Raw genomic sequence first — 15,758 nt, forward strand, 5'->3', positions numbered from 1 at the left:
ATAAAAAAGAAAGTAAATAGAGTTTGACTCTTAATCATTAGAGCTAATAAAAGAATGTGAAAAGATTCTGCAGTCTAGAAGGCCACAAGGCAAGTATATTAGGACAGTTCTCCTTTGGAGGATGACAGAACCAAGAATAAATCCTGGAGAAAGACTAGTGAAAAGAAGGCACAAAGGGCTAATCTAAGTCTAAAATAACAATTTAAAAGTAATCTGTTTTGAATATTGAAGTTAAATATTTCCTTCCTTTTGGTAACAAAGGAACTATTCCTGGCTTATCTAAACTACAATTACCCAAATTACTGTAGATCTGCAATGGGAATAGCTATACCGGAAGGGAAGTGTTTTTTCTTTATTTCCCCATCACATTTGATGATGAGCTGATAAATCACCAGAGTTTTGCTTTATACATTTGGGCATATTGGGTATTTTAATTATTTTAAAATTTTCTTGAAAAACAGAAGAGGTCTGATTAATAGTTCTTAAATAAGTTAAAAACTATTCTCAAAAAAAAAACAAAACTATTCTCAAGTTGTTAGATTTTTATTGTTGAGCTTAGATCAGTGGTTCCTCTTTATCAGAAAATATATTGCCACTTTTGAAAGTGTTGTGATACTGAACTAACAAGACTAAGCTTTTGTTGCAGATTTTTAAACTTCTAGGTATTGTAATACTGGCATTTGTGTTACTGATATTTTAAAGTTCTCTGGAAAAAAAGTAGTTTTAAAAGTAATTCATGTATAGGGACTTCCCTGGTGGCGCAGTGGTTAAGAATCCACCTGCCAATGCAGGGGACATGGGTTTGAGCCCTGGTCTGGAAAGATCCCACATGCCGTGGAGCAACTAAGCCCGTGCACCACAACTACTGAGCCTGCACGTCTGGAGCCTGTGCTCCGCAACAGGAGGTCGCGATAGTGAGAGGCCCGCGCACCGCGATGAGGGGTGGCCCCCGCTTGCCGCAACTGGAGAAAGCCCTTGCGCAGAAACGAGGACCCAACACAGCCAAAAAAAAAAAAAGAATGGGGATTCTAGAATTAAACCTCCTGAGTTCAGATTTCTGTTCTACCACTTATTAGCTGTGTGATTTTAGCAAATCACTTAATTTCTCTGAATCTTGAGTTTCACATCTTTAATGTGGGAATAATAAAAGTAAACATTATTCTTTGCGTTGTGCCAGGTACTTTGCTAAGTATATTATATGTAAAATCTTAATTTTCATAACATCTCTACCTAGGAGCTACTTAGTGCCTTTAAGAGGATAAATTAAATAATGGATGTAATATACTTAGTATAGTGCTTAAGGCACAATAATAAACATTACTTATTTTTTTTCAAAATTGCATTTATACAATATAGTCAGCCTGTTATTAAAGCTTTTATTGTGGCAACATCCCCATGCCATTAATATTCTTGGAAAATGAAAATTTTTAAATGGCTTTAAAGAAGTTCATCAAATGGATTCATTTAGTCACCTCTCTAGTGATAGACCTTTAGACCATTAAATGGTGTTATGAACATATTTGTTATGATTATTTCTTTAATTCCCAGAGGTAGAATTGAGTCAAAGGGCAGGAATATTTTTAAGGTTCTTTTTGTGTGTGTGTGTGCTGTTTTGGGTCTTCGTTGCAGGTTCTTGATACCTTTTCCTGCATTGCTTTCCAGAAATGTGAATCAGTGTACATTCTTATTTCTCATACATTCTTTTTTAAAATATTTATTTATTTATTTGGCTGTGCCAGGTCTTAGTTGTGGCACACGGGATCTTTATTGCAGCATGCAGGCTCTTTAGTTGTGGCATGCGGGATCTGGTTCCCTGACAAGGGATCAAACCTGGGCCCCCTGTATCGGGAGCGCAGAGTCTTAACCACTGGAGCACCAGGGAAGTCCCTATTATTATTGTCTGAGTAATTTTACTTCTTGTCTTTGTTTCCTCAGCTAAAAGTATAGGCTTTACTTCCATGGTTTCTTTCAGTTCCAAATTCTATTTCTGTAACCTTGGAGTAGGGTTAAGTTTTAAATTATTGTAGGTTGATTAATTTTTGTATCTTTGATGACATTTTAGCAGTCTTTGACATCTAATTAATTTCAGTAGTTTATCAGATTAATTATATGGAAAAGTAAAGAATGTTTATTTAGTTCATCTTAAAATGAAAAGAGACTGACCAACAAACTCCAAGTGTTGGTGAGGATGTTAACAACATATATTGCTGGTGGGAAATCAAAATGTTGTGGCCAGTTTGTACTCAGAAAGTTAAATGTGTGTTTACCAGCAATCCCTATCCTAGGAATTTACCTAAGATAAATGCAAACACATGTGCTAACAAAAGACACGTACAAATAATATTCACAACTGCTTTATTCATATTAGCCAAAAAATGGAAAAACTCAAGTGAACATCAACTGATGAATGGATAAACAAATTGTATTATATCCATACACTTGAATGCTACTCAGCAATAACGTCGATGAATCTGAAAGGCATTATACTAAATGAAAAAAGCCAGCCACCAAAGGCTGTATGATTCCATTTATAAGAAGTTCTAGAAAAGACAAAACTATAGTGACAAAAATTGGATCAAGGGTATTGGGAACTTTTTGGGGGTGATGGAAATATTCTTGATTGTGGTGGTGATATCAAGACTGTATATACATGTATCAGAACTGTACCTTTAAAATGGGTGGATCTTACTGAACATAAATTATATGTCAGTGAACCCTATTAGAAGCTATTTAGAACAGTTATTTGGGTTAAGTAGCAAATTAATATTTATTGATATATCCCAGAGAACTATATAATTGGTATCTTATGATTAAGGAATTTGCAATATTATTAGAAAGAAAATACAGTTTACAGAGTCATTATATCTCTTAGAAAATAATACTGAACCTCAGATACAAATATGGTCAGTTCTGCTATAACACAACATGTGTGTTCCTAAAAAATCACCATGTTATGCTAAATTATGTAGTGAAAACTACGGGGCTTATGGGAAAAATGGGGCTAGGAGCACAACACTCAAAAACTTTAGTGTCACATAAAAAAAGATAGGAACCTAATAAAAACAGCATAGTTTTACACATATTAAATGATTAATAAATACATAAATATTACAATAAATACAGAACTTACTGAAAGAGACCTTAAGTTTGTTGTGGAAGTTGATTTAGTGGGAGTTATTGTGAAGTGACCAAAGACGGGTTATCTAAAATCGGATAGAAAATTTTAACACCAGATGTGGTTGGGTATGCATAATACATGCAGGGAACTGAGGTAGCTAATACATGTTTAAGGTGTGTGTGTATGTTTTGTGTATTCTTATATGGCTTGGTGTTTTAAAATGTAGGTTTTACTGTTTTTCAGGTATGATGAGACCAACAGTTCAGAAGATGACTGCATTGAAAAGATAGTTTGTTTCAGTTCCCGAGAGGAGGTGGGACACCAAGCCATCTAGGGCCACACAGGGAAGCACCAGGTTGGTCAGGAGGCAGAGGGAGCAGGAGGAAAATATGGCAAGAACCTTTATTGTGGTTTCTGTGGGAGGAAATGGGCGAGGCAGGTTAAGCAGTTTTAGGATTGGCTACTTTTAATAATTCAGTGGTCTCTGAGCTATAGGGGCTGTCCTAAGGGTCTGGTACCTGGCTCTGGAGTGATTAGGGCAGGGGAATATTGGCCTGGAGTGTAAGAGCTAGGTAAAGGAGGTAGTTGGAAGTATGGATTTTGGATTGATTGGTTTACATATGAAAGATATGATCTCAGGTTAGTTGTTTGCTGTCTCTAAGAATTGATTGGCCCTGAGAGGACCAGAACATTGAAAATACAGAAAATAAGAAAACACAGTTAATAGACTTCGTTCAGCTGGGTGCAGTTTGCTGCACTCATCTCGTGTTTCTCAGGGATGAAATTGCACATAAGTAAATGCATAATTCACATTGTACTACAGTTGTTTTCAAAATAAATGTTATAGCAGAACTGACTGTACAAAGTAGGATACAGTATTTGAGTCACTATTCCCTCCTTTGCAAAATTAATTATGCAAATTCTATTATATAGATTTTACATTAGTGTAATTCCTTGAGACATGACTGTATTTGTAAGCAAAACAATTTAATGGTAGATTTGATCTTGGGAAAGTAATCACGGATTTAAATTTAAATTTTAACTTAGAGAAAAATTTTATCTTAGAGTACATGCTTAGTGTAATTCAAGCAATTAAGCTGGGTAATATGTAGGGGTGAGAGACAAGATGGTGGAGTAGAAGGACCTTGAGCTCACCTCCTCTCACGAGCACACCAAAATCACAACTAACTGCTGAACAAACCATCAATAAAAAAGACCGGAACCTACCAAAAAGGTATTCTACATCCAAAGACATTAAGAAGAAACCACAATGAGACAGCTGGTAGGAGGGGTGCACTTGCGATATAATCAAATCCCATACCACCTGATTGGGCAACCCACAAAATGGAGAATTATTATATTGCAGAAGTTGTCCCATAGGAGCGAGAGCTCTAAGCCTCACATCAGGCTCCCAATCCTAGGCGTCCAGCATCGGGAGGAGGAACCCCCAGAGCGTTTGGCTTTGAAGGCCAGCAGGGCTTGATTACAGGAGCTCAGTAGGACTGGAGGAAACACAGACTCCACTCTTGGAGGGTGCACACCAGGACCCAGGGCAAAAGTAGTGACTTCCTAGGAGCCAGACCTACCAGCTGGTCTTGGAGGGTCTCCTGGGGAGGTAGGGGGTGGCTGTGTCTCACCCTGGGACATGGACGCTGGTGGCAGAGATATCAGGTAGTGTTCATCTGTGAACTCTTGCTTGAGGCAGACATCTTGCTTGGGTCATTAGCACCAAGACCTGGCCCCACCCAGCAGCATGTAGGGTCCAGTGCCAGGATGCCTCAGGCCAAACAACCAACAGGGTGGGAACACAACCCCACCCTTCAGCAGACAGGCTGCCTGAAGACTTCCTGAGCCCACAGCCACCTCTAGACACGGGCCTTGACATCGCCCTGCCCACCAGAGGGCCTAGACCCAGCTCCACCCACCAATAGGCAGACACTGGCCCCTCCCACCAAGAAGTCTGCACAAGCTTCTAGACCAGCCTCACCCAAAAGGGGGCAGACACCAGAAGTAAGATGGGTAATATGTAGGAAGCAGATAGATTTGAAGTTGTTTTGAAATGTACATGGAAATAACTGTATATGCTTAATAAAATTATTTTTACTTGTAAAAAAAATGAATTATCTGCTTTTATAATTGGAATGAGTTTAAAAATAATCTACCCTTACCTAAACTTGCATAGAGTCTTAGAAATAAATGAAATGATAGGGTATTTAAATAGTCATTCAACAAACTGTTTTTTTTTTGATTGGCTGTGTGAAACTGTTAGGCTCTACGTATGCAGGAGCTCCAGAAACTTATGATACCGCCTCGGAATATAAGGCATGTAAACAACGACATTAAAAATATGTATTAAAATAGAGATACAAAATGAAAATTTATATAGTAAAGAGAAAGGAATCACTGATTTCAAATTGAAGTTCTGAAGCTGTATTTGAAATAGTAGGATAGGTTGGTTAAGAATGTAGACAGTATTTCAGGTGTCATGGAGGCTTTTGCTGGACATTGCTATGAGTAAGGGATAGATACACTAAGAGAAAAGACTGGAAAGGAAGGATTCGGCCAGATTGTGGAGTTCTTGAATGCTTTATATACTGTTTGAACTTTATTCTGTAAGTGTTATGGTATTATTTGAATTTAATAAAAAAGTGAGCAATAATTTTGTGACTTTTCTTAAGAATTTCCTGGGAATCCCCTGGTGGTCCAGTGGTTAGGAATCTGCACTTCCACTGCAAGGGGGCATGGGTTTGATCCCTGGTCAGGCAGCTAAGATCCCACATGCTGCCCAGCATGGCCAAAAAAAAGAATTTCCTGCCTTAGTTTGTGCTTATATATATTAATGAAAAAATTAGAGAAACAATAAGAAAGATGAATTGGAGAGAATGAAACTACAAACAGTCCAGATAGGAGGTATTGCATTAGTCTAGGTGAGATATGATTAAGGCCTGAACTAGGCCACCCACAGTGAATAGAGGAGATTCAAGTCTGTTGGGTTTACCAGTTTATTAGCTTGATGTTAGAGGAGAAGAAGAGGAAGGGAAAAAAATTAAAAGGTCACATCTAGTTTTTTGGGTTTTTTTTAAAACATCTTTATTGGAGTGTAATTGCTTTACAATGGTGCGCCAGTTTCTGCCTTACAACAAAGTGAATCAGCTGTACACATACACACATCCCCATATCTCCTCCCTCCTGCGTCTCCCTCCCACCCTCCCCATCCCACCCCTCTAGGTGGTCACAAAGCACCAAGCTGATCTCCCTGTGCCATGCGGCTGCCTCCCAGCAGCCATCCATTCTACATCTGGCAGTATACACAAGTCCACGCCACTCCTTCACTTCGTCGCAGCCCACCCCTCCCCCTCCCCACGTCCTCAAGTCCACTCGCCACATCTGCATCTCTATTCCTGTCCTGCCCCTAGGTTCTTCATAACCATTTTTTTTTTTTTTTTTTAGATTTCATATATATGTGTCAGCATATGGTACCTGTTCTTCTCCCTCTGACCCACTTCACTCCGTATGACAGACTCTAGGTCCATCCACCTCACTACAAACAACTCAATTTCATTTCTTTTTAGGTCACATCTAGTTTTCTGACCTCGGAGACGCAAGGAATAGCCATGCCATTATCCTGGGTGGGAAATGCAGGATGGATTTGCTGAGTGGAATTGTGGGGTCATATGGTAATTCTGTGTTTGGCTTTTTGAACTGCCAAACTTTTCCACAGTGGCTGTACCATTTAGCATTCCTACCAGCAATGTGTGAAGGTTGCAATTTCTTCACATCCTCCACAACACCTGTTATTTTCTGCCTCTTTGATTATAGCCATTCTAGTGGGCGTGGTATGGTATCTCATTGTAGTTTTGATTTGTAATTAATAATGGTGTTGAGAATTTTTTTAAATTAATTAATTTATTTATTTATTATTTTTAGCTGTGTTGGGTCTTCGTTTCTGTGCAAGGGCTTTCTCTAGTTGCGGCGAGCAGGGGCCACTCTTCATTGCGGTGCGCGGGCCTCTCACTATCGCGGCCTCTCTTGTTGCGGAGCACAGGCTCCAGACGCGCAGGCTCAGTAGTTGTGGCTCACGGGCCCAGTTGCTCTGTGGCATGTGGGATCTTCCCAGACCAGGGCTCGAACCTGTGTCCCCTGCATTGGCAGGCAGATTCTCAACCACTGTGCCACCAGGGAAGCCCCGAGAATTTTTTCATATGCTTATTGACCATTTGTGTATCTTCTTTGGAGAAATGTCTGTTCAAATTCTTTGCCCATTTTTAATTGGGTTATTTAATTGGATTAACCCAGTTAACAGTTCTTTTTAAAAATATTTATTTATTTATTTGGTTTCGCTGGGTCTTAGTTGTGGCATGCGGGTTCCTTAGTTGAGGCACACAGCCTCCTTAGTTGTGGCATGCAAACTCTTAGTTGCGACATGCATGTGGGATCTAGTTCCCTGACCAGGGATTGAACCCGGGCCCCTTGCATTGGGAGTGCGGAATCTTAACCACTGCACCACCAGCGAAGTCCCAAGAGTTCTTTATATGTTCTGGATACTAGACCCTTATCAAATATGTTGCTTGCAAATATTTTCCCCCATTCTGTGGGTTGTCTTTTTACCTTCTTGATAGGTGTCCATTGATGCACAGAAGTTTTTAAATTTTGATGAAGTCCATTTTATCTAGTTTTTCTTTGTGTGTGCTTTTGGAATCATATCTGAAAAACTGTTGCCTAATCCAGGGTCTTTCAGGTTGTCACCCATGTTTCCTTCTAAGGGTTTTATCGTTTTAGCTTTTGCCTTTTTGGTCCATTTGGATTTAAATTTTATATATGGTGTGAAGAAGAGGTCCAAATTCATACTTTTTTGCATGTGGATATCCAGTTGTCTCACCAACTTTTGTTGAAAAGACTTCTTTTCCCACTGAATGGTCTTGACACCTTTGATGAAAATCATTTGACCATATATGTATGGGTTTATTGTCCCATACATTTGACTGTAAATATGGACTCTCAGTTCTTTTCTGTTGGTATATATGCCTATCCTTATGCCAGTTCCACACTGTCTTGATTACTGTAGCTTTGTCGTGTGCTTTGAAATTGGGCAGGGCGAGTCTTCCAGTTTTGTTCTAAATTTTTAAAGATTGTTTTGGTTGCTCTGTGTTACTTGCAGTTACACATGAATATTAGAAAGAACTTGTTCATTTCTGCAAAATGACAGCTTGGAAACTGTTAGGGATTACTTTGAAGCTATATATTATTTTAGGTGGTATTACCATTTTATGTGTTCCAATCCATGAACACATGATGTTGTTCCATTTATTTAGGTCTTTAATTTCTTTTAACAATGTTTTGTCATTTTCTAAGTCTTGCACTTTGGTTAAATTTATTCCTAAGTACTTTTAAAATATATTATTATTAATATTTGTTTTATTTTAGTGACATTATAAATGGAATTGTTAAGTTCATTTTCAGAATATTCATTGCTAGTGTATAGAAGTACAACTGATATTTGTGTATTGATATATCCTGAAACTTTGCTGAACTCATTTATTCTAATAGTTTTTTGTGGATTCTTTAGGATTTTCTATGTATAAGATTATGTCATTTGTGAAAAGAGATAATTTTACTTCTTTTTCAGTCTAGATGCCATTTATTTCTTTTTCTTGTCAAGCCCTGACTTGAACTTCCCGTACAATGTTGAATAGAAGTATTGAGAGCCACATCCTTGTCTTGTTCCTGATTTTAGGGGGAAAGTTTTCAGTCTTTTACCATTAAGTATCATGATACCTGTGGGTTGAGGAAATTCCATTCTTTTCCTAGTTTGTTGAGTGTTTTTATCATGAAAGGGTGTTGGATTTTGTCAAATGCTTTTTCTGCTTCTGTTCAGATGATTGTTTTTTCTTTCATCTTATTAATATGGTATGTTACACTGATTTATTTTCATATGTTATACTACCCTGGCATTCCTAGAATAAATCTCATTTGCTCATGGTATATCTTGTTGAAAATTTTTGTATCTGTACTTATAAGGGATATTGGTCTGTAATTTTCTTTTATTGTGATGTCTTTTTTTAAAAAAATATTTATTTATTTATTTGGCTCTGCCAGGTCTTAGTTGCGAGTGGGATCTTTAGTTGCAGCATGTGGGATCTTTAGTTGAGGCATGTGGGATCTAGTTCCCTGACCAGGGATCAAACCTGGGCCCCCTGCATTGGGAGCACAGAGTCTTAGCTACTGGACCACCAGGGAAGTCCCTCCCTAATCCTAATTATAAAGATTTTAAGTGCTTATTACATGTAAGATATGAAAGGTGCACAAAAGTTTCACATGGTTAGGCTGATTGGAGTAACTAATAAGGTTGTGTAAGTAAGGACTTTTTTTTTTAAATAAATTTTTAAAATGTGTTTATTTTATTTATTTTTGGCTGCATCGGGTCTTAGTTGCCGCACGTGGGTTTTTTGTTTTTTTATTTTTTTTGAGGCATTTGGGATATTTTGTTGCGGCACGCAGGCTCCTCTCTAGTTGTGGCATGGGGTTTTTTTCCTCTTCTCTAGTTGTTTTTTCTCTTCTCTTCTCTGTCGCAGGCTCCAGGGCGTGTGGGCTCTGTAGTTGGGGCGTGTGGGCTCCGGAGCACGTGGGCTCTGTAGTTTGCAGCATACGGGCTCTGGTTGAGGTGCGCAAGCTCAGTAGTTGTGGCGCTCAGGCTTAGTTGCCCGTGGCATGTGGAATCTTAGTTCCCTGACCAGGGATCGAACCCGCGTCCCCTGCATTGCAAGGCGGATTCTTTACCACTGGACCACCAGGGAAGTCCCCGTTAAGGGCTTTCTTGAAAAGAATATTACCTGTATCTCTCTTTAAAATTAAAAGAAAAATAATACATGCATTTGGGGAATAAAAACCTGAAAGGTAGAAAGGATTCATAGGAAAAAAAAGTCTCCTAAACACCCCTATTTCTGATGAATCCCTCCATAGATTACCTGTGTGTATACAGATATATTTTCTTATTTTTATATAAATGGTCACATATTACTTACACACCTATATCTTGTTTTGTAAAAAAAAATTGTATCTTCATATCTTTATCAATGCTTAAAATTAAACAATATTCATAATACTGCCCCATGCATTCTCTCCTACCCAACAACCAAGTAACTTCTTTAACAATATTGTTTTTGCTTTTCACCTTTCTCTTCATTTCAGTTTGAAGTAGTAACAGTGGTTCAGGTAATTGATTCTGTATTTCCCACCACTAATTTGCCCTGTGATTTTGAGAAGAGGCATGTGACCTTTTGAAACCAAATACTCTCTTAATTTCTTCCAACCCTAAACTTTTGTAATTATAATGTATAATATTTATAAGTAGGTTGAAGCACCAGGCAACAAATCAGTTCTGTGTCGATTAAGGCTGACATGAGTTCCTGTAATGTCAAAGTTATCTTACTGATGACATTTTTCAGTTATTGGTAAAGTGATTTGTGTATATGTGTGTTTCTTTTGAGGGAAGACATAGTAGACAGTGTAATCTGTCTCTGCCGATTCTGTGTAAAGAGACAATTTTTCTTTCTCTAAAGTAATCGAACGTTTGACTAAGTTGGCTGGTTTCTAAGCCTGAACCCTCTGAGTAACATGTAGGGAAAAGGGCGTTATGGTATTGAAGCAGTTGCTTAAGACCAACAATGTCCTTTTTGTGAAAATCTGAAGATTCTTAAAAGATGGAATACTATGACATCATCACCATTCCTCCAAGGAGCATTCCTCAAGTAATACTGAATATGCTGTGATTATCAGCACCCTTCCCCCATCTTCTTTCTGTGGCTTGACTGATGTTATTGTCAATTATTTGACTGTGGTTTGCAAATGTGGAGCTGTTACTTAATTCTGAAAATCCTATTTGGGTCTGAGATTTTAAAGTATATTGGGTTTTTATTCTAGTTTCATCAGCTTTCTTAGCGATCTTTGTTTTAGGATTGAATAAAATGGTATCACCTACAAAAATTGTGTATCTTTTACATTCAGCCCTCAGTAGCCTAATAAATGATACGCTTCTCTGGTCTGTTTTTGTGGAACCAGAAACAAATTAGATCTCATTTGCTGTTTATAGGATTGTTAATGTCTTTTACTGTTCTCTTTTAGTAGGAAGGATATGGTGAGTTACAATAATGATATTTTCCCCGAAGGACAGATTAGGTATCTTTAAAATGTAACCTAATAGCCTGTTTCTTGGGTTTTTTTGAAGAAGATTGTATATGCAGTCTCATAGTACCTTTAAGAACTTTTTACAAATATTTATATCTTTTAAGCCTGATCTGTAGTTTATCAAGCTGTATTAGTCCTGTACTTTGGGTATTCATGTACCTAATATTCACGTTCAGCAGAAATTATGGAGTTTATGATTAGGGTTGCTGTGAAAGTTCCTCTGTGCTGTTTTCTTTTCCTAGTTTTTCATGACAGCTTTTAAAAATGGACAAGATTCAAATCAAGTACCTTTGTCAGTTTTACATTGATGACTCTATTGTAGCGATGTTCTGCATGGGTACAGGGCAACCAGGATGGTGCTGATTTTTATAATAAAGTACTTTACTTTTGGAAATTTGAGGATGTATAGAAAAGAAGCAGTTATGCAATGGATACTATTAACTCTAGCTTAACAGTGTAATGATATATTTCAGGGATTTCTAACTTTATTGGCGTTCTCACTTTTTATACATTTTATGTTCATCTCTTCTGTCTTCTAACAATCCAAAGAACATGCACAAATGTTGTTGGATTTTTTAATCTTTTTTCCTGGTTGTAGAAATCAAACATATGATTATTGTTCAAAATTTGGAACGTAAGAAAGCTATAGACTTGTGAATGTTTTTCAAAATACCAGCCATAATTACGTAAAAATAATCCATATGATTTTGTTGTATCGCCCTCTTTGCAAAAACTACAGTTGAGTCTCAAACAACATGGACTTGAACTGCACGGGTCCACTTCTATGCAGATTTTTTTCAGTAAATACATGTATGTACTGTCAATGTATTTTCTCTTCCTCATGATTTTCTTAATAACATTTCCTTTTCTCTAGCTTACTTCATTGTAAGATATAGTGTATAATATATACAACATACAAAGTATGTGTTAATTGACTTTATGTTATCAGTAAGGCTTCTGTTCAACAGTAGGCTATCAGTAGCTAAGTTTTGGGGGAGTAAAATCAAACACAGATATAGAAAATTCACAAAACAAATGAATTTGTTTAATGAACTATTGTAAATGAAATCCCATATCTAAGGCAAGAAATAGAACTTTGCCAGCCATTCCAGAAGTTCCTCCATGTGTCTCTTCCCAATCACAACTCCCCCTTTCCCCTAAAGTAACCACTATCGTGACTTTTATAGTGACAACATCTGGGAGTTTCTTTATAGTTTTATCATTCAAGTATGCATCTCTCTACTCCATTATTGAGTTTTGAGAGTTCTTTATATATTTATATATTTTATCTATTTTGAGATATGTGACTTGAAATAATGTTTCCCAGTCTTTGGCTTGACTTCATTCTTTTCTTTTAAAAGTGTCCTTTGCGAGAGTAAAAGTTTTTGATTTTGATGAAGTCCAAATGATCAGTTTTGACTTTTATAGATTATACTTCTGGTGTCAAATCTAAGAACTCTTTAACTAACCTAAGGTTACAAAGATTTTCTCCTGTGATTTCTTCTAAACGTTTTGTAGTGTTAACTTTTTAACATTGAGATAAATGAACCATGTTTGGACTTAATTTTTCTGTAAGGTGTGAGGTATGAGTCAGAGTTCATTTTTATACATACGGATGTCCAGTTGCTATGACACCATTTTTCAAAAAAGGTAATCTTTTTTCTCTGTTGTACCTTTGTCAAAAATCAGTTGACCAGGGACTTTCCTGGTGGCGCAGTGGTTAAGCATCTGCCTGCCAGTGCAGGGGACGCGGGTTTGATCCCTGGTCTGGGAAGATCCCACATGCCACGGAGCAACTAAGCCCGTGCGCCACAACTATTGAGCCTGCGCGCTAGAGCCCGAGAGCCACAACTACTGAGCCCACACGCCGCAACTACTGAAGTCCGCACACCTAGAGCCCATGCTCCGCAACGAGAAGCCACCGCAGTGAGAAGCCCGTGCACCGCAAAAAAGAGTAGCCCCCGCTCGCCACAACTAGAGAGAAGCCCACATGCAGCAACGAAGACCCAACCCAGCCAAAAATAAATAAATAAATACATTAAAAAAAAATTGTCTTGACTGATTTGGATTCTTTGCCTTTTTTTTTTTTTTTGGCTCTGTTGTGTTTTAAATTTTATTTATTTATTTATGGCTGTGTTGGGTCTTCGTTTCTGTGCGAGGGCTTTCTCTAGTTGTGGCAAGCGGGGGCCTCTCACCATCGTGGCCTTTCCTGTTGCGGAGCACAGGCTCCAGACCTGCAGGCTCAGCAATTGTGACTCACGGGCCCAGTTGCTCCGCGGCATGTGGGATCTTCCTAGACCAGGGCTCAAACCTGTGTCCCCTGCATTAGCAGGCAGATTCTCAACCACTGTGCCACCAGGGAAGCCCGATTCTTTGCCTTTTTATGAACATTTTACAATCAGTTTTTTGATATGTACAAAAAAATTCTGTTGGATTTTGATTGAGATTGTTTTGAATCTATGAATCGTCGAATTTTTAAATCAGTTTGGGGAGGATTGACCTTATAACAATATTGAATCATTCAGTTCATGAACGTGGTACATCTGTTTAGTCAACTTTGATTTATTTCATCAGGGTTTTATTGTTCTTACTATATAAATTCTACTCAAATATTTTAGACTTATATCTAAATATTCCATTTTCTCCCCTTGCTGTTTTGTATGTTCCTTGGGGTTTTTTTGTGTATACAATAATGTCTGCAACTAGAGATGGTTTTTTCCTTCCTTTCTGTTATGTATTCCTTTTCTTTCTTTTTCTTTACTTATAAAACTTCTAGTGTGATGTTGAATAGGAGTGATTATAGTGGAGATTCTTACCCTGCTTTCCCTATATCTTTAGGGGAAAACTTTCCATCTTTAATCATTAAGTATGGTGTTAGTTGTAGGTTTTTTGTAGATAGCATTAACCAGGTTAATGCTGTTCCCTTCTATCCCTAGTTTTTTGAGAGTATTTGCCATGAATGGATGTTGAATTTGTGAAATCCTTTTTCTGCCTCTGTTGATATGATCCTGTGTTTTTTCTTCTTTAGTCTGTTTAGAATGGGAGAATTATGTTAATTTTTGACTGCTGAATCAGCCTTGCATTTCTGGGATAAATGCTACTTAGTTGTGATGTAGTATCATTTTTATATATTTCTGGATTTGATTTGCTAATTTAAAAACATTTTTTACTGAAGTATAGTTGAATTACAATGTTGTGTTAATTACTGCTGTACAGCAAAGTGACTCAGTTATACATATATATACATTCTTTTTCATATTCTTTTCCATTATGGTTTATCACAGGATATTGAATATAGTTCCCTGTGCTATACAGTAGGACCTTGTTGTTTATCCATTCTATATATATCAGTTTGCATATGCTAATCCCAAACTCCCAATGCAACCCTCTCCCACCCCCCTCCCCCTTGGCAACCACCAGTCTATTTTCTCTGTCCCTGATTCTGTTCCTTTTTCATAGATAGGTTCATTTGTGTCATCTTTTATTTTTTAGTTATTTTTTAAAAAAATATTTATTTATTTGGCTGCACCGGGTCTTAGTTGCAGTATGCAGAATCTTTGTTGTGGCATGCGGGATCTAGTTCCCTGACCAGGGATCAAACCCAGACCCCCTGTATTGGGAGCGCAGAGTCTAATAAACCACTGGACCACCAGGGAAGTCCCTGTGTCATCTTTTATTTTATTTATTTATTTATTTATTTTTTTGTGTGTGTGTGTCATCTTTTAGATTCCACATATAAATGATACCATATGGTATTTGTCTTTCTCTTTCTGACTTAACTTCGCTTAGTATGATAATCTCGAGTTGCATCCATGTTGCTGTGATTTGCTAATCTTTTGTTGAGGATTTTAGCTATTATCTTCATGAAGGATATTAGTCAGAAATTTTCCCTTTTTTTTTTCTAATGTTCTTGTCTGGTTTTGATAGGGTAATTGTGGCCTCATAAGATTAATTGGGAATGTTCTCTCTTATAATTTGAAGAGGTTATGTAGAATTGGTATTATTCTTTTAATGTTTGATAGAATTTGACAATGAAACTGTCTAGTTTCAATGGACTGGAGTTTTCTATGTGAAAATATTTGAATTTAACTTCTTTATATACATATGTCTATTCTTACCTATTCTTGATTATTTCTTCTTGATTGAGTTTTGGTAGTTTATATCTGTCAAGTACTTTACTTCATCTATGTTATCAAATTTATCAGCTTAGAGCTGTTCATTGTATTTCCTTATCCCTTTTAATGTCATAGGGTCTGTGGTAATATTCCCCCCTTTGATTTCTGTTTTTGATAATTTGATTCTGTTCTTGTTTTCCTTGGTTAGTTGGGCAGAGGTTTCAGTGTTATTGATCCCGCTGTCCTGTCCCCCCGACCCACACACCAAAAACCAGCTTTTGGTTTTATAAATTTATTTATTTATTTTTGGCTGTGTTGGGTCTTCGTTTCTGTGCGAGGGC

General features: G+C 37.4%; 1 protein-coding gene across 4 annotated transcripts in view; it reads left to right on the forward strand.

Moving 5' to 3' along the window:
- Positions 1-15,758, forward strand: part of TAOK1 (TAO kinase 1) — a 168,181-nt gene that overhangs the window by 36,585 nt on the left and 115,838 nt on the right. Inside the window, exon 2 of one of the 4 annotated variants that reach the window (XM_036838323.1) lies at positions 3,362-3,473. The exons of the other annotated variants lie outside the window; for them this stretch is intronic. The gene's annotated coding sequence lies outside the window, so the exon portion shown is untranslated. The remainder of the gene's footprint in view (positions 1-3,361; positions 3,474-15,758) is intronic. 4 annotated transcript variants of the gene reach the window in all.

This window comes from Balaenoptera musculus, chromosome 20 (assembly GCF_009873245.2).
Source record: "Balaenoptera musculus isolate JJ_BM4_2016_0621 chromosome 20, mBalMus1.pri.v3, whole genome shotgun sequence".
In the NCBI taxonomy this organism is placed as follows: domain Eukaryota; kingdom Metazoa; phylum Chordata; class Mammalia; order Artiodactyla; family Balaenopteridae; genus Balaenoptera; species Balaenoptera musculus.